The following is a 23,581-nucleotide window of genomic DNA, read 5'->3' as shown; positions in this document are numbered from 1 at the left end:
CTGAGTAACAGCTGGAATCTCTCAAATGTGGTGAGAATATTCATATATCAATAATTCTAGAAGGTTTTTCTTCTACCAGTTTTGAGCTATGAGAGGATTTTGAAAGGTTAGAATAACTGTTTGTTAACCAGCTAACTCCCATCTTCTGCACAGCGCCACTTTCCAAGAGGGATTAATGGCAAGTCTCAGAATAGAATTTCCAGCCTACACATCTAGGACATGGCTTCTGTGAGCAGGAAGGTGGGAGGAGTGTGGAATGGTTAAAGACCCATTTTAGATGGAGACGAACAGAGAATGTGAAAACCAGGAAGGTGACAGCCAGAGCTGTTGATAAGCCAGCTCCAAAGGAGAGGTAGCACTGAGATTCTTCAGACGTGCTTTTCATTTCTATTTTACTTGTTGTTTCACTACCTTTCCCAAGGGATTGAATTTACATCAGAATTTTACTCCCAGTGGAGGTCTGTTGCATTAAAGTTTCAAAAGTTGATAGTTGTAAAAAATGAACCCCCCCAAATTCGCTACTTGTTATATAGAGATAGAAATGGAAGGAGCTGGCAGGGCAAGGCTGGGGGACGCCGGCAGTGAATCATCTGATTCATGCAGGCTTTGTGTACTTGCTGACAGTCCACAGTAGTCTCCGGTGGAGGGCTGGGACTGGTGTGTGTATCTGCCGCATCTCGCAGCAATGCATGTGGAGCTTGGACGCCTGGACTCTGCTCACATAATATGGTGCCAATAGAGCATCATAATTAAAATCTTTAATTATCACAGAAACATTTCCAGCAATGAGAGGGACTCAGCCGAGGAGAAAAGTGATCTAATTCTCTCTTCTTTCCACCCAAAATAAGCATAAAAGAATGCTGCATAAAACGTAACAGCTACCACAACAAAAACAAGTATACCCAGCCAAAGTTCAAAGAAAAGAAATCCTGCCAGGGCAGTAAGTGGGCGCTGAGGCTGCTGTAGCCCACAGAGGATGAACAGGAGAAAGGACCTGGGTTGAAAGCTGGGATTTAGGAATTGGCCACTGCCTGCATTTGCCCCTAGAGACAAAACCATGCCTATACATGCAGCCAAGCATCTTGACATGCTCCATGCTCCTTGACCTCATAGATTAGAAAACCCTGCCTCCCAGGCTCAGCAAAAGTGTCAGGAAGCTTGCCCTCTCTCTAGACTTTTGGACAAAAAGTAAAAATAAAAATAAAAGTCACTCATAAGGAATTAAAACCACAAGTCTGAGCTGTATGTTTGCATGTGGCCTGAGTTTATGCTTCCCGTGAAGTGTGAGAACCACAAGCTGAGAAATCAACAGAAGAACTGGTGTCAGGACCATTGAAACCCTTGGTATCTTTGGCAAAAGAAAAACTGAAGCTGTTCCGAATGATTTTCTACAACTTGGTTCCCAGGAGACTTCCCTAGAATGAACGACCACAATTGAGGATGGGAAACACGATTAGAAATTTCAATCACTCGAAGAAAGACACCTACCGTGTGGAAGAGGCAGTAAAACCAACAAACCCCAAAATTGACCTCAAAATCATCATACTCTGAAAGATACCTACATGACTGTTTCAAATTTATTAAAGAAACAAAATACTAAAATTATTACCAAAAATCTGGACAGCATAAAAATATTTGACAAAGAGCCAAATAGAATGTGAAATGAAAAATTGTAAATGTTGAAGTTAAAACCTCAACAGAAAGGATAAACTGCAGATTACAAAAGCAGAAAAACATAGTCCAGGCATACCTCGGAGATCTTGCAGGTTCTGCTCCAGACCACTGTAATAAAGCAAATATCACAATAAAACAAATATTACAATAAAGCAAGCTGCACAAATTATTTGATTTCCCAGTACGTATAAAAGTTATGGTTTTTTTTTTTTTTTTTTGAGATGGAGTCTTGCTCTGTCGCCCAGGCTGGAGTGCAGTGGTGCCATCTCAGCTCACTGCAAGCCCCACCTCCTGGGTTCATGCCATTCTCCTGCCTCAGCCTCTTGTGTAGCTGGAACTACAGGTGCCCACCACCACGCCCGGCTAATTTTTTGTATTTTTTTTAGTAGAGACGGGGTTTCACCATGTTGGCCAAGATGGTCTCGATCTCCTGACCTCGTGATCTGCCTACCTCGACCTCCCAAAGTGCTGGGATTACAGGCGTGAGCCACCGTGCCTGGCCTAAAAGTTATGTTTATGCTATTCTGTAGGTTATTAAGAATGCTATGTAATTATGTTTAAGAAAGTATATAACTTAGTTTTAAAATACTTTATTGCTAAAAAAGTGCTAATGATAATCTGAGTCTTCAGTGAGTTGTAATCTTTGCTGAGAAAGGGTCTTGCCTCAGTGTCAATGGCTGCTGACTAATCAAGGTGTTGGTTGCTGAAGATTGAGGTGGCTGTGGAAATTTCTTGAAATAAGGCAACAGTGAAATTTGCCTCGTTGATCCACTCTTCCTTTCATGAAAGATTTCTGTGCAGCATGCGATGCTGCTGTTTGATAGCATTTTACCTACAGTGGAACTTCCTTTAAAATTGGAGTCAATCCTCTCAAATCCTCCTGTTGTTTTATCTACTAAGTTCATGTGACATTCTAAATCCTTCATCGTCATTTCAACAATGTTCACAGCATCTTTACCAGGAGGAGATTCCGTCTCAAGAAACCACTGTCTTCGTTCATCCACAAGAAGCAACTCATTATCAGTTCAAGGTTTATTGCGAGATTGCCACAATTCAGTCACATCTTCAAGCTCCACTTTCAATTCTAATTCTCAGGCTCTTTCCACCACATCTGGAGTTACTTCCTTCTCTGAAGTCCAGAACTTCTCAAAGTCATCCATGAGGGTTGGAACCAACTTCTTCAAAATTCCTGTTTGTGTTGATATTTTATAACCTCCTCCCATATATTACAAATGTTCTTCATGGCACCTAGAATGGTGAATTCTTTCCCGAAGGTTTTCAGTTTTCTTTGCCAAGATCTATCAGAGGAATCATTATCTATGGTAGCTAGAGCCTTACAAAGTATATTCCTTAAATAATGAGACTTGAAAGTCAAAACGACTCTGTCCTGTGGGCTACACAATGGATATTGTATTAATAGGTATAAAAAACAACATTCATCTTATACATCAGAGATCTTAGATAACCAGACGCATTATCAATGAGTAGTAATATTTAGACAGATATCCTTTTTATTTTCTGAGCAGTAGGTCTCAACAGTGGGCTTAAAATATTCAGTAAACCATGCTGTAAACAGATGTGCTGTCATCCAGGCTTTGTTGTTCCATTTGTACAGCACAGGCAGAATAGGCTTAGCATCAATTGTAAGGGTCCTAGAAATTTTGAAATGGAAAATGAGCATTGGCTTTAGCTTAAAGTCACTGGCTGCATTAACCTCTAACAAAAGGGTGAGCTTGTCCTTGAAACTTTGAAGCCAGGTATTAACTTCTCTGTAGCTATGAAATTCCTAGATGGCATCTTCTTCTAGTATAGAATAAGGCTATGTTGTCTACATGGAAAATATGTTGTTTGGTGTAGCCATCTTCATCAATAATTTTGTGTAGATATTCTAGATAACTTTTTGCAACTTCTGCGTCAGTACCTGCTGCTTCATCTTACACTTTTATGTTATGGAGATGGCTTCTTTTTTTAAACCCCATGAACTAGACTCTGCTAACTTCACACTTTTTTTCTGCAACTTCCTCACCTTCTCAGCCTTCATAAAATATAAGAGAGTTAGGGCCTGGCTCTAGATTAGACTTTGGCTTAAGGGGATGTTGTGGCTGGTTTGACCTTCTGTCCAGATCAGCGATAAGGCTGTTTCACTTTCTTATCATTTGTGTGTTCGCTGGAGGAGCACTTTTTGTTTCCTTTAAGGACTTTTCCTCTGCATTTACAACTAGGCTAACTGCTGGAGGAGGTCGAGCTTTCAGCCTTTCTCAGCTTTCAACATGCCTTCCTCACTAAGTTTAATCATTTCTGGCTTTTGATTTAAAGTGACGGATGTGCAACTCTTCCTTTCCCTTGAACATTTAGAACATTGTAGGGATATTAAATGACCTAATTTCAATATTGTTGTGTCTCAGGTAATAGGGAGGCCTGAGGAAGAGAGAGATGGGGGATAGCTGGTCTGTGGAGCAGTCAGGACACACACATTTATCGATAAAATTCCCTGTCTTCTATAGGCATGGTTTGAAGCACCTCAAAACAATTACAATGGTAACCTCAAAGATCACTGATCACAGATCACCATAACAGATACAATATTAATGAAAAAGTGAAATATTGAGAAAAATGCCAAAATTGTGACACAGAGACACAGCATGTGAGCATACTATTGGAAAAATGACCCCGACAGACTTGCTTGATGCAGGGTTGCCTCAAACCTTCCATTTAAAAAAAAATGCAGTATCTGCAATGCACAGTAAACCAGAGCTCAATAAAGCAAGGTATGCCTGTAATAACTAAAAGATACATGATAAACTTACCAAACAGCAGAGGAAAACAGCTGAAACATGTTAATAATGAGAAGATCTGAGAAACTTCTTAAAGAGATTAAAAGATGGAACTATAACAAGGTAGTTTACAGACTCCGAGTATAGACTTACTAGGTCCAAAATGCATTTAATAAAACTTTCAGAGGACAGAACATGGAGAACTTTCAGATAAACAAAGAGAGAAGTAACTATACAAAACCTTTACTGAAACTACTAAATGACAGACTTTAGCAAGAAAGACTGAATCCAGAAGGAAAGCAAGATGTACTAAAAGCAAGGGTGAGTTGGGAAGATGGTAAACACACTCATCCATCCAAACGAGCTGTGACTATAAAATTAAAAAAAGTAATATGTGGCTTGGATTAAGAGCAGTTTTACCAATGATAAAATTAGAATGAGAGGAAGGTGAAGTGGAGGGCAGTGTTAAAGCATTTTATTTTTTATTTTACTTATTTCTTTATTTTTTGAGACAGGGTATCGCTCTGTAGCCCAGGCTGGAGTGCAGTGGCACGATCACAGCTCACTGCAGCCTTGACCTCCCAGGCACAAGTGATCCTCCTGCCTCAGCCTCTGGAGTAGCTGGGACTGCAGGTGCAAGGCACCGTGCTCAGCTAATTTTTGCATTTTTTGTAGAGATGGAGATTCACCATGTTGCCCAAGCCGGTCTCGAACTCCTGGACTCAAGTGATCTGCCTGCCTCGGCCTCTCAAAGTACTGGGATGACAGACAGGAGCAACTGCGCCTGGCCTCAAGCTTTTTAAACCCTTGCATTGATAGAGAAGGATTGCAATATTAATATGAGGTTTTCTTAAATTAATTACCATGCAAAATTTGAAATGTAACCAATGAAATAATAATTTCTAAACTGGAAGGGGATTCAATAAAATAAACTTGACTACTCCAATAAAAGAAAAGAAAAAAGCAAACAGACGTAGTAAATGGAGAGCATCAAATAAGATGATAGAAAACAAGTCCAAATTTCATCCAGGCACGATGGCTCATGTCTGTAATCCCAGCACTTTGGGAGGCTGAAGCAGGCAGATCACTTGAGGTCAGGAGTTTGCGACCAGCCTGGCCAACATGGCAGAACCCCGTCTCTACTAAAAATACAAAAATTAGCCGGGCATGGTGGCATATGCCTGTAATCCCAGGTACTTGAGAGACTGAGGCATAAGAATCGTTTGAACTCGGGAGGTGGAGGTTGCAGTGAGCTGTGATCGCACCACTGCAGTCCAACCTGGGTGACAGAGCGAGACTCTGTCTCTTAAAAAAAAAAAAAAAAGAAAGAAACAAGAAACAAGTCCAAATTTCTAAGCACAGGGGACATTCCACATCTGTGGGTTCTGCATTCAAGGATTCAGCTAATCCCCCGCCCCCCACCGCCACAAAACAATACAATGATAAAAAGTAACATAAATGCTTAAAAAATGTGGTCTAATAGCTATTTACATAGCATTTCCATTCTAGCAGGCATTATAAGTAATTTAGAGAAGATTTAAATGTATACAGGAGGATGTGTGTAGGTTATATGCAAATACCATGCCATTTTATATAAGGAACTTGAGCATCCATGGATTTTGGTATCCTTAGGGGGTCCTGGAACCAATCTTTTGTGGATACCAAGGGGCAACAGTCATCAAAATAAATTTAAATGGATTAAAATCTAATACTAAAGGCGTCTCAGACTGGATAATTTACTCAGAAAAAATAAATCTCTGCCAAATAGCATCTGAACCTTTTGAGAAAATCCCTACTGCCTTTAATCTTCCTCAGGATATTTCACTTCTGTTATTTTCTGCACCAAGGGGTAAAAATGCAGGTTGCTGAGCACTGGCAGAAGGAAGTTCAGGGTACAGAAAAAATATCATTAACACATGTCATGAGGTGCTGCTGATGGAGGCAGAATTGCTTTCCTGGATTAACAGTAAAAACTTCCTAAAACCCACCTAATCTCTTTAGCTTCCTGAAGAGCAGTGGTAATTCAGCTTTGTGGTCCACGAGACGAGTCCAAATGTTTTATTGTGCAATCGTAGATTGGCCCATTTATTCAACAATAATTAATAAGAAATTAATTTTTCTTCATAATAAAAAATTAGTGCCTGGCACTGGTGCCCACAGTTGCGATTTTGGGATCTTTAAGTTGTCCTTTCACAGTTAATTAATCGCATTTTAAAAATACAGCAACGTGTATTCAGCAAAGGAAGGAGCTGCAGCCGCATACTCCAGTAACAAATACCCATTGCCAGAGAGGCAGCAGCCTCCAGTTCAGCGTTGGGGACTCGTGTGTGTCCTCTGAAAAGGCTGTTTCCTGAGCCTTTGCTCAACTATGACCCTTTGTACTCCATTCACTTCATGATTCCCAGAGTTAGAGAGTGTCGGAGCTGAAAGAACCTCTGGATTTCCGTGAAGCTGCTCTAGAGATGAGGACAATTTACGTGCTGCCTCTCTGGTCCCCACACTGGGGTCAACACTTCAGAGTAGCCGGACGTCTCTGACATTTTCTTAGTTTGCTTACATCCTCACAAAATGCTTACATACATCCTGCTCCAGTTCCCTTGGCCCCAGCTGGCATAGGTCCTCTTGAAGAATGACTTGAGTGAAATAAATGCAACATTGGTAGCAAACAACACACAGACCCTCCAGGTGACTGAAAGAGCTCAGAATATGTCGTCCCTTCTGCAGCAGAAAGCTCCCTCCTAAATCCCTTTTTTCCCCTTGTACCCCACCTTCAGTTTCTTTCCATACCCCGATCAACCTAAAGAGATGATGTGGTTCTACCCTTCGCTGCGGTTCTGGCGAACATTTCAGAGACTCATCACTGTCCCTTTTTCCAAATGGGATCTAGATATCCCTGGAGGACGCAGGGGTGGAGGCAGGGCTGGGAGAGGCAGGGCTGGGGAGGAGGAGGCAGGGCTGGGGAGGTTAGATAAAATGATTCTCTTCTCCCTGCTTCTCATTTGCATCATACGAGATAACAGGTATGTATTTTTCCCACTTATCATGGACCGTCAAGAATCTATGGAATCTTGTTTAGGGCCCCTTTAGGTCTGACTCAATTTCTTTACCCCAACGAAATGAACAAATCTTGTTTAGGGCCCCTTTAGGTCTGACTCAATTTCTTTACCCCAACGAAATGAACAAACAACAGCTGGCTGACTTAGCTTTTCAGGCTCTCTATCGGGTCCCGACACACAATCCCCTTGTAAAAGAAGCTAGGGCCTTCCAGGCAACAAAAGTTAGGCAGAAAAAATCATCTTTTTATGAACTCAAATACTGTCCTGTCATAGTAAATATAAGATGGTTTACGGTCACAGGGCACCTCGACTGGTTTCATAAACGCTGGCTCCTGGAGCTCAGCTGGGTGCCTTGATATTTGACTCTGGATGGAGTTCGGCCCGGTGGAAACGTTTGCCCGTGATTTCCATCAATGTAGAAAAACAGGACTTAGAGCTCATAAATTCTCTGCCTGGCCAGGGGTGGGGACGGGAGTTCTATTGTAGGGCCTGGGGGAAGGGCCTGAAGCTTGAGGGTGGAGGATGTTAAAGGACTTCCATCAGGATACTGTTTCTTCAGTTTTTGAATCTGTCTTTCACGGTGGACATTTTTATAGGGCCATTCAATCCCAGGATGTAATGGAGATCAGAGCGGGTGTGAGGGGGCTGCAATGTCAGGAATTGGATAGGGTTACTGTCCCTCCCACCCGCTGTCCCTCGTGTGTGCCCGGGCAGCCACACTGGTGACAGGATGTGAAATGTTCGCAGAATAGACGAGGCTGGCTGTCCACGGCACACACGTCTGTCCCTGCCTCTTGCAGAATGAGCGGTCCTGGACTCCTCCAGACCGTGACTGTGTCTGACTCATCTCCTGGCATGTGGTGGAAGCTCAGTCAACTCTTGCAGGCTGCGGCTCCTTTTTCCTAGAGACGGAGCCAGAGTTACTTCCTGGCTATTCCAAAAAGGCAGGGTGGTCATGGCGATGGGGAGAAGGGAAAGAAGAGGGAGGTACAGCTGTTGTTTATTCACATTGTCAGGTATTGTGAGCTGTCACAAACACTGGTCTTTGCTTGAGAATTCAATTGTTTATAAGGGACATGGGCGGCATGACTTTGTCAATTGCAGGTTTCTCCTCCAGCTAAGCTCCTGGACCCAGTGTCAGCCCATGCCACTGAGAGCTTCATCTGAGGAAGCTGCGCCTTCAGCACCACACAGAGCCGCACCTTACACCCTCCTTTTGCCCTTTGTCTCTCCTCTTTGTACCCCTGGGATCCGGACATTGGCACTGGCACAGTTCATAGCTCTGTCATTTTCCGGTTTGTGTGAGTGAAATGCCTGCTGTTGGGTGTGGCGTCCATCTCCTGCTGGAATTCCCCAGTGTCTCCAGCCTGGTGGGAGGTCTGAGACATTGTGGACAACGCATTTAAGAATGGTCTGGTGGCCGGGTCCAGTGTCTCATGCCTGTAATCCCAGCGCTTTGGGAGGCCAAGGTGGTTGGATCACGAGGTCAAGAGTTCGAGACCAGCCTGGCCAACATGGTGAAAGCCCGTCACGTCTAAAATTAAAAAAAAGATTAGCAGAGCATGGTGGTAGGTACTTGTAATCCCAAATCCCAGCTACTTGGGAGGCTGAGGCAGGAGAATCACTTAAACCTAGGAGGAGGAGGTTGCAGTGAGCCAAGATTGCACCACTGTACTCTAGCCTGGGCAACAGAGCAAGATTCCGTCTGCAAAAAAAAGAATGATCTGGTATCTCAGGGTGAATGCTCACAAGAAAATCAGCACAGAGGGAAGGAAAAATGCGGTGCAGTGTCACTTCCTAAGGCAAGAGACTTAGGTGGTGGTGGACAAGAATACACAGTCGTACCCAAAGTCCAAACTTCCTTTCCTCTAGGGCAATGGGTCTCAGTTCCGGCTGCTCGTTACAATCACCTGAGAGCTTGTAAACACCAGCATCCTTGTTCTGTCCCCAGCGATTTCTACTTTTATTGGTCTGAGGCGGGCTCCAAGCCATCTCTGCATCTTTTAAAAGCTCCTGAGATGATTCTAGCATCCATCAAGGAATGGAGACCTCTGGCTGAGATGTGTTATAAACAGAAATAAGAGAGATGGAAGCAATGTGTTTCTGATCTCTTAGTGGATCATCTGTGCCCACCTCTCCCACAGGCTACACGGTGTCAGGATCTGTGCTTTGCTGTACAGTATTGCTGGAACTTAAGTTTGAATTTTACCAACCTTCCTTCTGTAAACTTGAGGAATGTCACTTTAATTTCCTACACTTCGGTTCCCCTGTCTTTTACAAGAAGAAAACATTTTAATAAGTTTTCCTGAGGTACTAAGTACTTCAGTTCCAAACCAGATTCTCTACTAGGCACCTGTGTTGATATCATACTTTGATCAAAATGGAATTGCAATAATTAATTATTTAGAGATATTTACTCATGATATTTAGGAATGGAGCTATATTTTAGTAAGCTCACTTTACCATACATAATAGGCAGGATATCTAGACTAAAAGAAACTCTATATTCCAAACCAAAACTCCAGACACACGCTGTAATAAAATTTGTTTTCCTCCATGTTAAATGTCCTGAGTATGATGATTGTGTTATGATTACTTAGGAGAATGTTTTTGCTCTTAGGTAATAATACATGTGGAAGTATTTGAGGTGAGATGTCATGATGTTTAACTCTATTACGGTTCAGAAAGGATATACACAGTTACACACACACAGAGGCAAAGGAGGCAGGAAAAAAGAAATGGTGACTCTAGTTGAAGAGTATGTGGGTAATACACTTTTTTTTTTTTTTTTTTTTTTTTGAGATGGAGTTTTGCTCTTGTTGTCCAGGCTGGAGTGCAATGATGCGATCTCGGCTCACCAGAACCTCCGCCTCCTGGGTTCAAGCTATTCTCCTGCCTCAGCCCCCCGAGTAGCTGGGATTACAAGCATGCGCCACCACGCCCAGCTAATTTTGTATTTTTAGTAGAGATGGGGTTTCTCCATGTTAGTCAGGATGGTCTTGAACTCCTGACCTCAGGTGATTTGCCTGCCTCGGCCTCCCAAAGTGCTGAGATCACAGGCGTGAACCACCGCGCCTGGCCAATATACTCTTACTACTGTACCTTTCCTGTAACTTTGAAAATTTTCAAAATATAAATTTAGAGGATCAAATAATTGTTAAGAAAACAAGATGGGCTTATTGCAAAAAAAAACAAAACTAAACTTGCTGCTTGAAAAATGAATAGTAATTGTACAGCCTAAGCAAAAAATAAAATAAAATAAAAATGTATATTTGCACCTTGCTCCTCAGTCTCCTCAGTTGCCTTAGGGATAGCCTGTGCTTCCATTCTGTACCTGGAATGTGAAGAAGAAACTACTGTTCACTGAATTTGGTAGGAACATGCTCATTTCCATTTCTAGAATTTTCTAAGGGGAAGGATACTTTAAAGATAATCAATTGCCTAAGACCTTAATGATTAATAAATTAGACAATAACAAATTAAACATGTATGATAAAAGATCAAACTTTTATAATATATAATATAAATAAAATTATGTCATAAAATTTAAAATTTATCTAACAATATAAATAATTAATATATGTTATATAATTAAATTTTATATAACATTAAATTATATACATATCTAATTGAATATATATTCACATGTAATAAAAACGGTATATTTTCAAAACTATTTTTACTTTTAGGTGTAAGAATAGTGTAGAAGTAGAGTTTGGACACATAAATGTCTGAATTTCTAGATGCTTGAAGAGGTGTCATCCATTAATACGAAATTACCTGTTTCAGATTTGCCTTGGGTGGTAGCCCCCAGCTGAGGGGCTAAGAGACTGGAGTAAAACCAAGCATCTCCACCCAGTCTCTTTTTTTGTTGTCATAATAATCCTAACAGTTAATATTAATTGAATACTCATATGTGCCAGCCTCCAGGCTGATTTGTATTGCTTGTTTTACATAATTGTTACAATTTCCCCATGAGGTAGGTATCATTATTAGCCTTTGTACAAGGGCATAGCTGAGATTCAGACAGGCATTGTCACCTATTGAAGGTCACATCACTACTAAGTGGTAGAGGCCGAATCTGAGCACAGAGCAGTATTATTCCTGAGCTCAAGCCTTAAACCATTGTAATCTACCACCTGGCCCTGTATTATGACTTTTCAGTAGCATTGTGGGTTTTTTCTTCAAGGGCTGTTTTTTACACTGGCATTTCATAAACATTTTTGTGACAATTTTTTAGACTTTCTTGTTTAGCTTCTTGGCTGATGCAGCTCTGCAGTCTCTAATCTCTTCATTATTCCCTTCTTTTAAAAAGCATGTACAACATATTAAGCCTGAAAATGATACAGATAACCTCTCTCGTGCCAGATTTGATATTTTGCCGTGTTTGTTTGTTTCAGGCATAGCTACAGATAGTGATTGTTTTAAAGGAAATAAACTGGGATAGTTACCAGATTCCACCCTCTGCCTTCCTTCCCTCGAGATAATCATCTTCTTTAACATTTTTATCATTTGCTTTCTTACTTTGAATTTTTTATCACTTACATACAGCATAAATCACTACTTTTTTGTTGTTAAATTGTATAATAGATCTTTGAAATTTTTATTTTATCTATACATTATTGAAATACATAGTACTTTATACATATTATATATAATACCATATATATAGTATAAAGTAATGTTTTCAACATTAAACATTTTTTGCACATCCAATTTTTGTTTGTTTTAGAGATGGTGTTTCACTATGTTGTCCAGTCTGGTGTGCAATGGTTATTCACAGGGACAACTGCAGTGCACTACAGTCTCTAACTCCTGGGTTCAAGGGATTCTTCTGTCTCAGCCTCCCAAGCAGCAAGGAGCTACAGGCTCGAGCCACTATGCCTGGCTTTTCAATTTTTTTCTTAAATCTCTTATAAATGAAATATTGGTGGACTATAGCTTTCCTGAGTCATAGATGTTTTCCCTCAAATTTCTACAGAGTCTGCTTCCAGGTCTTACGGTATGTAATGGTGTTAAGTAAAGGCCTTAGACCACTTCTTTTATCTTGCTTTTAGGTAACTTGAAGGATTCTGTCTTTATTCTTAAAATTCAAAACGTTTACCAGGACACAGCAAATGCTTGTCCCTTTTGAGTAATTTTGTTAACGGCGAACGTTTTCTGTCTGCAGATTCCAGGTCTTGAGATCTTTTTCCAAAACATTCAATGACCTGCATCGTGGAACTTCGTTCTCTGATCTCAACCTGTCTGCTCATCTTCCCGTTCCCATCTCTGAATAGCTTTTCTCTGCAGCCTAAGAGGAGATGGCTTCAAGCTTGGCCTCCACAGTGATACTTAACCTTCCTACTTTTGTATTTTCAGTTTCTTTGAAGGATTTCACCTGTCCCTTTTTTATTTCTGCTCACCTCTTAAGTAGCTGCTTCTTAACCTGTCTTTATTCTTACTATTTCCAATTTCATCTCTGTCTGATGAAGTCCATATTTACATTTAGTGAGAGTGTTGGACAGGTATCACTTAATTCTTACCTCGGGTTTTTGTTGTTGTTGTTACAAATCTTTTTTTTCTTTCCTCTGAAAGGTGCCTTGCTGTCTCTTTCTCTTTAGAGCTTGTCTTTTTCTTTCAATTTGGTAACTTCTCTTTCTGATGTTGGTGGTTATCTGTTGACTCACGCTCAAATGTTCAAGGGTTTTACTCTGGCCTTTAGTTCGCTCAAAAAGTAGAGTGTGTGATTCACCTCAGATAAACAGGAGGTCTAGCTAATGAAAAAATCCATTTTTATTAAGTGATTCAGCAACTGTGAAGAGGGGAAAAGAGGTGGAATCGCACAGCACCCATTAAGGAAACATTTCTGGGCCATCCTCCGACCCGTGGTCATTTTTGTGAATCTGCTGGGCTAGATGTTTGCTTTGTATGTATCCTTTTGTTTGTTGGAAGTTTGATGTTCTCGTTCGTTTTAATTTAGGTGAGCTAAGGCGTCTCTGTGGCTATATGATTTGACTGCGTTGAACCTATTGCCTATTCTAGTAACTGCACTTTCAGGGAACATGTTTGCTGTCCTAAGGATGTTCTGCTGGGTGCAAGCATGTGCAAGCATGGCTGCCATTGAGTTTCTGAGTGCATTTCTGTTTATGCTGATTTCGCCTTGCTTTTTTTTTTTTTTTTTTTGAGATAGAGTTTCACTCTTTCACCCAGGTTGGAATGCAGTGGCACGATCTCCACTCATGGCAACCTCTACTTTCCGGTTTCAAGCAATTCTCCTGCCTCAGCCTTCCGAGTAGCTGAGACTACAGGTGCCTGTCACCATGCCTGGCTAATTTTTGTATTTTTAGTAGAGACAGGGTTTCACCATGTTGGCCAGGCTGGTCTCAAACTCCTGACCTCGTGATTCACCTGCCTCGGCCTCCCAAAGTGCTGGGATTACAGGCGTGAGCCTCCACGCCCAGCCTCGCCTTGCTATCTAATTCTCCCTAAATCTAGGGAGACTGAAGTCTTTCTGGTGTCGCCCCTCATCACACCACATACTGTTTTCGGGAAGGTGTTATATCTGTGCAACATGGCCCTTGGTGTCATCCTTCTTGATTCCTCAAAGCTGAACGTGGATGCCACCCTTCCCTAGGGCTCAATACTGAAGAAGGTCTTCCCAGATTTTTCTTCTTCTTTGGTCGTTGTGCATACGATTGGGAGAAAGACAAGAGAAGGAGGAAATCTAATGAAACCAAAGGTATCTTTTATTTCATAATTTGTGCCTTTGCTTTTATGCTTAGAAAACAGTTTTTCAGGAATGGCTTCATATGTCTGTTTTCAAGTTCTTATATGTAATATACTCTCAGACACATTGAACTCTTCACACATCTGGGGTTGACTTCTGCATGTGGTTTGAGGTGCTGCTGGAGCTTTATTTCTTATCTCAGGTAGTTAAATGATTGTCCCAGCACCTTCTGTTAATTATAAATCTCTTTTGCATTTTTATTTTATGAAAAAATGACACATTTATGAATGTAGGGGAATTTGTTTCAGTGTTAGGTCCAAAACTCCACAGGTAAGCAAGTTCTTAATACAGTCTAACATCGACTTGAGAAACTCTTTTTTTTTTTTTTTGAGACAGAGTCTTGCTCTGTCACCCAGGCTGGAGCGCAGTGGCGCCATCTCAGCTCCCTGCAAGCCTCCGCCTTCCGGGTTCACGTCATTCTCCTGCCTCAGCCTCCCGAGTAGCTGGGACTACAGGCGCCCGCCACCATGCCTGGCTAATTTTTTGTATTTTTAGTAGAGACAGAGTTTCACCGTGTTAGCCAGGATGGTCTCGATCTCCTGACCTCATGATCCACCCACCTCGGCTTCCCACAGTGCTGGGATTACAGGTGTGAGCCACCGAGCCCAGCTGAGAAACTCTTTAATCAAGTCTAGGATGGTTTTGAGGCAAGATGCTTCCACTCTAAGGGGCTCTCGGGGATCTGGGGACCTTGGAGAAGACAGGTGAGTCTCAGCCCCATTTCTGTTTTCTAGGACACAGGCTCCTAGTTGAACACCAGGCTGAACTGCCTGCACCATTTCAATTGTGCTGTGTCTCCCTGTTGCCAAGTTGAGTCTGTGTAAGTGAAACGGGTTTAATGTTGAATGTGACACCCCTACAAGAGCAGGTTACATTTCTTCCTCCACCTGTTTCCATTCCCATACTGCCTGAACCACGGTAGGTTTATATGAACAAGGGTTTGGAAAAGACTTCCTGGAGTGGAATGGAGGAAGGATGAACTCCAGGCAGAAAAGGCCCACCCAGCAGGAGGCATAAGGGTGTAATCTGTGCTAAGGAAGCCATGGGTGTATTTGTTCAGCAGAAATGGCGGTCACCGCCGGGGAGGAGTGGGCGATAACACTGATGAGGTAGGTATTGTGGGACTCCATTGGTGAAAATGGTGAATTCTAGACTGAAATGTTGGTGAGTTAATTGCAAATCAGACAGGTGCCGCTGAATGAGGTTAAGTGACATTATTCTCAGGGGGCTTGAGGAATACTAATTTGGCACACCAGGACACAGGGTGGAATACAGTCAGGGGGCAGTCTGCCTGTGGGGAGATAATTTATGGGGATATTGCTATCATTGGGTTTCAAGATAATAAGGTACTAGAGTTGTTGGGGGTGGAGGGGATGATGGAGGAAGGTAGTATCTGTTAAATGCTCAGGGATGGCATCTTATCCCAATCCTGCAGGTTTTGAAAATCTGGATGAACGTTTCCTCTTTGTGCTTGAAAGACAAAACCTTTGCCTTATCTCTCTTTCAAAAGGAGGCTGAGCATGCTTCGAACTAGATTGCCTTGGTAGGTCTGGGGACTTGACAGTTCCGAAGTCAGCACCCCTCAACAAGAAAGGCAGTAATCAGTTGAGCGCCCCTCGGGGTTTTGCACTGAGCTGCCTTAAGCACACAGCCCACAAGGCATCACAGAGATACCAGCACGGCACAGGGCCTAGCAGCTGTCAGATGTCAGCTCTGGTAATGACTGTATCTTATAAAACTTTGTGAATTTCCCATTCCCCTTGTGAGCACTTTTATTTCTCATTTATATTTTTTAATAAGCTTGATACATTATACATTGCTCATTTGCTACTAAAATTGGAACCAGTAGAGCAATAACTGGCAATTACCTCCTGAGCGCTGTGAATTTTCCTGCTACTTTTCTGGAATCCGTAGAAGACTCAGAGCTACTCAAACCACCAACCAGGCTTCGGTCTTGGGCTTTGCAACCGGACCAGTAGGCTTGCCCAGCCTCTGCCTAGAACACAGACTAGCCACTCAATAGAAACTCAAAAAAAATGTACAATCGAATGTCTGTTTATGAGGCAGGAAGTTTGCCAGTGATGACTTGGGTCGCCAGCTTTTATTCCCTTATTTGGCCCCGCCCATGTCCTACTGATTGGTCCATCTTACAGAGTACTGATTGGTCCATTTTACAGAGTGCTGATTGGTCCGTTTTTACAGAGTGCTGATTGGTGCATTTACAAACCCTTAGCTAGGCACAGAGCACTGATTGGTGCGTTTTTACAGAGTGCCGATTGGTGTATTTACAAACCTTTAGCTAGACACAGTGCTGATTGGTGCGTTTTTACAGAGTGCTGATTGGTGTGTTTACAAACCTTTAGCTAGACTGAGAGCACTGATTGGTGCACTTTTACAGAGTGCTGATTGGTGCATTTACAAACCTTTAGCTAGACACAGAGCGCCGATTGGTGCGTTTTTGCAGTGTGCCGATTGGTGTGTTTACAAATGTTTAACTAGACTCAGAGCACTGATTGGTGTGCTTACAAACCTTTAGCTAGACACAGAGAGCTGATTGGTGCATTTTTACAGAGTGCTGATTGGTGCATTTACAAACTTTTAGCTAGAAACAGAGTGCTGATTGGTGCATTTACAAACCTTTAACTAGACACAAAAAGCTGATTGGTGCATTTTTTGCACAGTGCTGATTGGTGCGTTTATAAACCTTTAGCTAGACACAGAGTGCTGATTGGTGTATTTACAATCCTTTGGCTAGAAAGAAAAGTTCTCCAAGTCCCCATCTGACCCAGAAGGACAGCCGGCTTCACCTCTCAATGTGTGGAGTGAAGACTGCCAGTGAAGTCTAGGAATATGGTAGACTAGAGGATAGGATTAGAGATGGTTTGTTAATATGAACACTATCCAGGATGTTAAGGAACATGGTGGATATAATGGACTAAACGTGTTCCTGCAAAATTCATACATCAAAGCCCTTATTTCCCATGGGATGGTATTGGTATAGGTAGCACTTTCAGTAGATAATCAGGTTTAGGTGAGGGGATGAGAGTAGAGATCCTATGATAGGATTAGTGCCCTTATTAAAGGAAGAGACCAGGGGTTTCTCTGACTCCTCAATGTGAGAATGCCACAGAATATGGCCATTTACAAACCAGAGAGAGAGCCCTAACTAGATGGCAAATCTGCCTACACCTTGATCTTGGAGCTCCCAGCCTCCAGAACTGGGAGAAATACATATTTGTTGTATAAACCATCTTGTCTGTGGTATTTTGTTATAGCTCCCCAAAGTAACTGTAACAATTCAGAAAAGTAATAGAGATACAAAGTCGTCAGACAATGAAAATGGCTACTGGAAACCATGAGAGTGTGAAAGTGAGAATTTAGACTTGGTTAGTATATTTAAATAATCAGTGCTGTGTTTAATAACACCATACCTGACACCAAACGTGTGGGTTTTTTTTTGTTTTGTTTTGTTTTGTTTTGTTTGCTCACACCAACCAATTCTCCAACTCCCCAGACACCACTAGGTCTCCGACAACTCAATTCAGTTCTGACACTATCTACCTGGAGTTAGCATCCTATCCCTGGAGTTAAGGGCTCAGTCCCTCCCACAAGGCTGCCCCATATCAGATGCTAATCTCAAGTCCCAGGCCTCCTGTACTTCCGACTGACTGGCTAAATATCAAGGTTTCTCATAACCCCTTTCTTGGGTTCAATAATTTGCTGGAACAACTCACAGAACTCAAAAAAGACTGTACTTATTATAACCGGTTTATTGTCAATAATACAATTTAGAAACAGCCAAATGGAAGAGATGCTTAGGACAAGGTGTGGAGGAAAGGCATGGATCTTCCCATGTCCTCTCTGGGTGCACGGCCTCCCAGCACCTCCATAAGCTTTCTGAACCCTGGTTGTTTAGGGGCTTTTATGAAGTTCTGTTACATAGACATGATGAACTAAATCATTGGCCATTGTTGATTAGCTCCAATTCCAGCCCCTTCTCCCCTCCATGGAGGTGGTAGGGTGAGGTTAAAAGTTCCAACTCTCTAATGGTGCCTTGTTCTTTCTGGCAACCCATTCCCCTGAAGCTATCCAGGGGCCCCCCAACTATCGGTCCTCACATTTACTTGCAAAAGGTACTTACTTATCACTCCGAAAATTCCAAGAGCTTTAGGAACTGTGTCAGGAACTGGGGACAAAGACCAACTTTTTTTTTTTTTTTTTTTTATGATCACAGGACTTTAAAAGTAAAGACATAGTGTTAGATGCTATGGGGAGGGATGGAGGTGAAGTCTTATTTTCTTCCCTTGAGGTGAGTGGGAGTGACGGGTGGGTCTCTGTGTGAGAGACACATGGTCATAGAATGCAATAGCCAAAGGAAATTTGGTAATCATTAAGTCTAATGTATATTCTGTGAGGGGTTCCTAGGCAACTGCAAAACATGAAATTCCATGGTTAAACACGTTTGCTAAAAGTTGCATACCATATGAAGTTTCATACTGCTTAGTAGCCCATTGGAAGGCTTGAAGAGTTTTAGAGTAAAGATTAAACACATTTTTCTCAGCTCTCCCTACACTTGTCTCCAGAATCCCTTTTATCATGGCACAAGTATTTTCATTCATTCAACAAATATTTATTGAATATCTGTGCTTGGCACTGTACTATGAAAAGTTGGTATTCTAGAGAAGGCAGTTTGAGAAATGATGATCTTGTCCAACTTCTGGGTTTTTCAGGTGAGCAAATTAAGTCTATGAATAATCATATTTTAGTCAAAGGAGGTAGTTAAAAAGAGAGGCTGAAAGAGGAGGTGCCATTTCCACAGGGAAATCAGTAGGAAAAATGTACTGCAAGATCACGACAATTGGGAAGCGTGATATGGGCTGCGTGTGATGGTTCACGCCTGTAATCCCAACACTTTGGGAGGCCAAGGCAGGCAGATCACGAGGTCAGGAGATCGAGACCATCCTGTCCAACATGGTGAAACCCTGTCTCTACCAAAAATACAAAAATTAGCTGGGCGTAGTGGCACACACTTGTAATCTCAGCTTCTCGGGAGGCTGAGGCAGGAGAATCGCTTGAACCTGGGAGGCAGAAATTGCAAGTGAGCGAAGATCACGCCACTGCATTCCAGCCTGGCAACAGAGTGAGACTCTGTCTCAAAAAAAAAAAAAAAAAAGAAAGAAAGAAAGAAAAAAAAGTGATATGGAGTTGTAGAAATAGTTTGGGCGGCAGATTCATTTTTTTTCTGAGAGTGGCATATAAAGAAAAAGGACTAGATAAGATGAAACTGCTTGCATCTTAGTGGTGAGGAGTGGGTCCACGTGGTAGACAGTCAATTTTAAGTCAGAGAGGGAGGACAGGTGGAAATTAGGCAGAGAAATGCACATACACACACACTTTCTCTCTCAAGCGACCCCCAGAGCTGGCAAGAGGGTGGAGATCAGATTCACCTGGTACTTTTTAAAAATTATTTTGAGATGGAGACTCCCTTTGTCACCCAGGCTGGAGTGCAGTGGCACAATCTCAGCTCACTGCAGCCTCCGCCTCCCGGGTTCGAGCAATTCTCCTGCCTCAGCCTCCTGAGTAGCTGAGACTATAGGTGCGCACCACCACGCCCGGCTAACTTTTGTATTTTTAGTAGAGAAAGTTTCACAAAGTTGTCTAGGCTGGTTTCGAACTCCTGACCTCAAGTGATCCACCCGCCTTGGCTCCCCAAAATGCTGAGATGATCACCTGATACTTTTTAGCATTGTGCTGGATGTTCTGAGTGATGCAGACATGAGCAATGGAGGTTTCTCCCCATATTCTATGGAAGAGGTGACGCAGCCCCAGCTCCAGGCGTTATTTCAGAGGTCACGAAACCAAAATCTCTGTGGCCCAGTGGAGTGTGACAAAAGATATATCAACCTCTTCCATGCAGAGAGATGCATAGCTCTCCGGTATAGGTAGGGAGAAAGAAGGAAAGATTTCTTAGATAGTGAAGGCAGGTCAATCGAAAAGGCCAGAAATAAAACTCCACCACGGGCCGGGCGCGGTGGCTCACGCCTGTGGTCCCCGCACTTTGGGAGGCTGAGGCGGGCGGATCACCTGAGGCCAGGAATTCGAGATCAGCCTGATTAACGTGGAGAAACCCCGTCTCTACTAAAAATACAAAATTTGCCAGGCATGGTGGTACATGCCTGTAATCCCAGCTACTTGGGAGGCTGAAGCAGGAGAATCACTTGAACCCGGAAGGCGGAGGTTGCGGTGAGCCGAGATGGTGCCATTGCACTCCAACCTGGGCAACAAGAGCCAAACTCCGTCTCAAACAAACAAACAAACAAAACAAACCAAAAAAAACCTCCACCATGATGAGAAGCAACCTCTGTGAGGAGTTACCGGGGGAAGAGTCCCCTGTGGAACTAGCATTGATGTCTCGATTCATTGTGTCCCTCTCACACTGCTTTCATTACTTGAACAGGATCTGGTGTCATTAAGATATCAATTTTATTTAGGTATATCTGCATTGGCAGTTTAATTATGTCTGGGTAAGGCCCGGTATTTATTCATGGGTGATCTTTGTAGTTGTCAGACACCAGCCTGAAGATAAAGGCGTCCATGCCTGAGGAATGCTAATGCTCCCCAGCCCGCCGTTTGACAAGCGCACATGCCAGTTACTACCAAACTGATTATTTCAATCATTAACAACACATGCATCAGCGTCCTTCACCCGAGATTGCCACATGCATTCATCTTTTCATAAACAATCATCTGACAAGGGTGCCGAGAATTGATGTTCTGGGGGGAATTGCCCAACTTGCCTTAGCCACGGATGCAGCAAGCTGAACGCCCCGCTTAGCATCGTCATTTCATTAATCAGATTAGCACAATGCCCAGCTGAGTGAGTACCATGTTCCTAAACGATGTCCAATCAGGGTTCCTTTCTGTTGTCCATGCTGGTGGCTGCACTTTGATTTTTTTTTTTCCTGGAGGATTTCGGCTTTGCAGATCCCCTTAGAAAACCTAGATCTTTGCTTATCCCACCACCCATCCCATTTATAATAATTACTCTTGTTCCAAGGAGCAGGGTGCAGGGAGAGGCTCTGGGTTTGTGGAGGCGCCATCTGCTCCTTATTGCTCACCTGAGTCAGAGCTTCCTGACATCACTTCTCCGCAGCAATGAGAGCCAAACATTCACACAAAGAGGCCAGGGCTGTGCCAGACGGCGCAGGGCCTGAAAAGTGATGAATGAAAGAAATGTGAAACAGCAAAACTGCTCCCAGGCAGCGAGCCCTTCCTTTAAAAGGTGACTCACAGAAAAGGCAGTTTCGCCTTAGTTAGAAAGGTCGTCCCAGACCCTTACAGCCGAAGGACTAGCATTTGTTTCTCTGCACTCACAGCTTGTACAGATCGCATCTCACCCATCGGGGAAAAGAGAACATTCTGTTCAATTTCACTGAGGCTTTTTGTTGTTCTTCTTCTTATGATGTAAGGCAAACTTCCAGGGTTTGGGTTTTTAATGGTTTTATATGATTGCCTTTTCATGAGACACACAGTTATATTTATATTTTTAAAGCAAACCCAAAGTAAGAAAAAAATTATATACTTTCATCATATGAATGGAAAGTATTATATATTTTTTTTCTTTTCTTGGAATATTTTCATTTGATGACGCAAACGGCATGATGATGATAATAATGTTTTCTATTTATTTGTTGCTTGACTAATATATTTTTTTCAATTTTCACAAAAACTGTACTTTCTTTTTAAAAAGAGTTTTGGAAACTGAGATGAAGAGACTTTGGACAACTTGCCCAAGACAGTGAGCTACTTAGTGGTAACCCTTGATGAGTGGGTTTTAAAATCCTACTTTTACCACATAAAAGTCATCATAGAGTCCTGCTAGTCCAACATTCTTTGCGATGCTTCGGAATCCAGATCGATGGTTATTTATGTGATGGGATCTTACCCACTTGTGTTATGTAGCTCCTTCTCATTCTTCTTTTGAAAAGCTTTAACAGTTAAAAATTCTTTTTTTATAATTGAGCCAAATACCTTATTTTTTAAAACATTTCCAACCAGTTCTAGATTTCCTTCTAGATTCACAGAGAACAAATCTGAATCTCCATGTATTAGGTTGGTGCAAAAGTAATCACAGTCTTTGGCATTGAAAGTAATAGCAAAAACTGCGATTACTTTTGCACCAAGCTAAAAGTAGTCACTGTCTTCAGATATTTTAAACAGCTATAATGTCTTCTGGAAACTTCTCTTCTTCAGGCTGATTCCAAATGTTGAAGTTATGTGGCACTGTATTAGTCTGCGTGGGCTATGTCGGAGAAAAAGAAATTCTTTTTCTCTACTTCCACACATCACTCGATATAACAATTTTGACACTACATTCTCCAGCACACATCATCTGGGTGTCTTATTCAATTCAGTTCTGACACCATCAACCTGTAGACAGCATCAGATATCATAGGTTAAGGGCTCAGTTTCACAAGACTGCCCCCCACTTTAAATGCTAGTTGCGAATAGTATACCTCTGATTGACTGTCTGGTTATAAATTGGGGTTTTCCATGAACCCTTCATTAGATTTGTTTAATTTGCTACAGAGGCTCACAGAACTCAGGGAAACACTTACGTTGACCCACTTATTACAAAGGATATTACAAAGGATACAGAGGAGCAGCCAGATAGAAGAGATGCATAGGGCGAGGTATGTAGGAAGGGGTTTGGAGCTTCCATGCACCTGGGTGCACCACCCTCCAGGAACCGCTGTGTGTGCAGCTCTCTGGAAGCCGTCAGAACCCAGTCTTGGGTTCTTGTAGAGGCCTTATTACATAAGCATGATTGATTAAACCATTGGCCATTGGTGATGAACTCAGTCTTCAGCTCCTCTTTCCACCCCAGAGGTGTGTGTGTGGTGGTAGTAGGGGAGCTGAAAGTTTCAACCCTCTAATTACGATGTTCCCCTGGCAACCAGCCCCCATCCTGAGGCTATCCAGGAGCCCCCAGCCACCAGTGATCTCATTAGCATTCACAAAGACACTTATTGCTTTAGATTCCAAGGGTTTGAGGAACGGTGAACCAGGAAACAGGAAGACCAAATATCAAAATATGGTAGCCTGTGATGTTTCAAAATGTCACAGGCTACCATAACAAAGTGCCACAGGCTGGGGGACCTAAACAACAGTTTCTTTTCTCACAATTCTGGAGGCTGGAAGTCTGAGATTGAGGATGGTAGGGTTGCTCTGTCCTGTGACCTCTCTCCTTGGCTTGCACATGGCCACCTTCTCTCTGTGTCTTCACACAACCTTTCCTCTGTACAGAC

General features: G+C 42.4%; 1 protein-coding gene and 1 long non-coding RNA gene across 2 annotated transcripts in view; one reads left to right on the top strand and one right to left on the bottom strand.

Moving 5' to 3' along the window:
• LOC105473537 (heparan sulfate-glucosamine 3-sulfotransferase 3A1) overlaps positions 1-23,581 on the top strand; it is a 103,265-nt gene that overhangs the window by 30,959 nt on the left and 48,725 nt on the right. The window lies entirely within an intron of this gene.
• On the bottom strand, positions 1,706-16,254 carry LOC105473536 (uncharacterized). The gene is made up of 3 exons (XR_982289.3): positions 16,142-16,254; positions 10,783-10,838; positions 1,706-1,782 (listed from the first exon to the last, which is right to left on the bottom strand). It is a non-coding gene; the product is annotated as an uncharacterized lncRNA (long non-coding RNA).

This window comes from Macaca nemestrina, chromosome 17 (assembly GCF_043159975.1).
Source record: "Macaca nemestrina isolate mMacNem1 chromosome 17, mMacNem.hap1, whole genome shotgun sequence".
NCBI lineage: Eukaryota > Metazoa > Chordata > Mammalia > Primates > Cercopithecidae > Macaca > Macaca nemestrina.
The sequence above is the reverse complement of the archived record's forward strand: the minus strand, read 5'-3'. Positions and strand labels throughout refer to the sequence as shown.